The 2,942-nt window shown below is 36.6% G+C and overlaps 1 long non-coding RNA gene across 1 annotated transcript in view; it reads right to left on the bottom strand.

Annotated features, from left to right (window-relative positions):
• Positions 1-1,591, bottom strand: part of LOC128251010 (uncharacterized) — a 176,108-nt gene extending 174,517 nt beyond the window's left edge. The window contains exons 1-2 of the long non-coding RNA XR_008266921.1: positions 1,523-1,591; positions 1,232-1,284 (exon numbers count right to left, since the gene is read on the bottom strand). This is a non-coding gene — a long non-coding RNA (uncharacterized LOC128251010). The remainder of the gene's footprint in view (positions 1-1,231; positions 1,285-1,522) is intronic.
• Between the last annotated feature and the right edge of the window lie 1,351 nt (positions 1,592-2,942).

Below are 2,942 nucleotides of genomic sequence, written 5' to 3' on the forward strand. Positions count from 1 at the left end.
TTGATACTCAAACAGACTGTTCTGAGACTTACTGAACTCCGTATATTAAAAGACTACGTCTCACGCACACACATTGAAAATACACGCATATACATGAATACACACAATGAAAGACAGCGAAAATTCAACATTGTAAAAAGCCCCACCAAAACTGTTGTGGCAGAAGCCAACATCTCTGAGATTGAAACAAGACACTTATTTACGGCCGTAAATAGACTACACCCAAAAGCACAGAAAGGAAAACCTATGTAGGTTAGGTGTGACGAAGAAGTCGAACCATTTCTCCTGCGAAACAATACTGATGTAAGAAGGTCGAACCTTACGTTAAAATGTTATTTACCTAATTTCCAAATTAATTCAATTCTTCGATCTTTCTGGGCAAATATAGCTATCATATTTTTGATAGAAATCTTCTCTTTTCATCAATTGTTGTCATACATCTTTTTCAATTGACATCAGTGCTAACCCAGACAGTCTTCTTTCTCCTGTCGCATTTCTTTGGTATGTTTTGATTCTACTTAATGAGGAATGGATCGCATTACAGAAGCAGTGGTAGACGGAATTGTCAAAATCAACTTGCACAGATTGAAGAATTCTGGCATAGCTTCAACAAGGTCACTGCTGTAAATGTAACTCATTAAATGACTTACACTTCGCATTTTAAAATCTTTCATTGAATACATCACATTGAGCTCACTTTGTAATCATATTACATCAAAAAATCTGCCAGAAGTCATTTTTAAAGAATCTATAGAGTCCACAGGAAATTGTTTACAATACTCATCAACTTTGTTGAAATTCAAAAGTTCCATGAATTTAAACTCTTCTAAGGATGAATATCGTGCTTTTATTTGGTCAACTATTGTACTGATAATTTTGTTATAAAGCATTCTATAATGTCGTTGAGGCTCAATAGATATATTTTTGGATCTCTGAATTCCGATTCCTGCATCGACTCTATATTTTTCCCCTAACATATCATAAAAGATTGAAAAATTATCAAGTTTTGAAAAAGGCTACTTTTATATAAGAACACAAGTAAATTGTCTGAGTAAATTTTAAGTCAATTTCAACAAAACGGAAAAAATAACATTAGTAAAATTAATTTAAGATTAATTAGCTACTTCTGAAATAAGAAATATAACATAGATAATATTTTTTTTTCAGAACACTCCAAAAATATAATAGTGCAAACGGATGCTTTGGATAAAAAAAAAGAATTCAAACTTACCGCCAGATTATTCCGACATTTCAGATGGCCAACGCAGGAATTATGGGATTGCTCTGGTATGGGTAAAAAAGTGGAACGAGGTTAGCAACAATTGTACACAAACAGAGAGAGAGAGGAGAAGGGGGTGTCACGTGGTCTTCTCAAAGCAGACAAACGAGTCAGTGAGAGAGGGGGAAGTGGAGGCAGAATATATTAGAAAACACTTGGACGGAGTTTCTTTGAAACAAAATAAATATTTTATCGAATTTTCCGATGATATAGATAAGAAATCACAAAACATGCAACGCTTACCTTGCTTGCTTGAGAGTGCACGCCCCTGCTATCTATCTATCTATCTATCTATCTATCTATCTATCTATCAGATGGTAACACACGGTTGCGTGCACAATAAGAGCTAACAGTGATCTTCATGAGGCTGTGTGCTGAGTGACATTGCTGTGTTTACTTCACAAGTTGTGAAATTTGCGTTTTTGTGATCACGTGTATGCTATAGTTTGCGATTTTGTCATGGACAAGACAAAGCGCCAACGTGAAATTTTGCGTTAAACTTGGGAAGCCTGCAACAGAGACATTCAGCATGCTTCAACAAGCTTATGGCGACGAGACAATTGGTCGTACGCAATGTTTCTAGCGACACGGGCCCTTCAAATGCGCAAGAACATTCTTGGAAGTCGATGAGCGGTCTAAAAGACCTACCACGGACGTCAAACCCGGAAATGTGGAGATCGAATCACAGAAGGTCCTCGACTTGCTTACGGAAAACGACTTCCAGACCGAATTCCAAAAGTGGCAAGAACGCTGGGACCAGTGTATTGCTGCGCAAGGTGCCTATTTCGAAGGAGATGGTGTTAAAACTTGGGTAAGTACGTTAATTTTTTAATTGAACATATCTAGTCTGGGAACCATTTGATACGACCTCGTATCTATCTATCTATCTATCTATCTATCTACCTACCTACCTATCTATCTATCTATCCATCTATCTATCTATCTATCTTAAATTTAGACATGGTCTAGATCAGTGATTTTCAACCATTTTTTTTTATCTACGTACCCCTTTGATTACTATTTTGTTCTGGTGGACTGCCATAGCCATTCGATGTTTAAAATCTAGTTTTATAGATACTTCTTTCAAAATTCCTATTTTGTTCATCACACATTAACTTGTGTTTGAACTCTGTAAGACATTAGAGAAAGAAAATCAAGCTGTTTTTTTACAATAAATACATCTAAAACAAAAATTTTTTCACGGACCCTTAATGTACTTGTACGGGTCCCCAATTTACTAATTTGCCTGCATGGACCCTTAAAATCCTATATAGACCCCCAGAAGAGTGGGGTCTACTACTCATTATCCCTACTTACTCTCACTACGCAATATCGTTACTCATTGTCCCTGCTCAACATCGCTGCTCAATATCAATGACCACTGTCACTGCTTTCTACCTTTACTCATCATCTCTACTTACTGTCTCTATTCTGTATCACTTAGTATCTTTACTCAGTATCACTATCGAGTATCCCTACTCAATGCCTGCTACATCTCAGGGGAGAGAGAGTTTAAAGAATGCTGAATCCACCATAAAAAGTACATATATAATAGCATTTGCTACATATAATAAACATTTCTTATCTTACGTATACACCACACACACACACACACACACACACACACACACACACACACACACACACACACACACACACACAC

Source organism: Octopus bimaculoides, chromosome 2, assembly GCF_001194135.2.
Source record: "Octopus bimaculoides isolate UCB-OBI-ISO-001 chromosome 2, ASM119413v2, whole genome shotgun sequence".
NCBI lineage: Eukaryota > Metazoa > Mollusca > Cephalopoda > Octopoda > Octopodidae > Octopus > Octopus bimaculoides.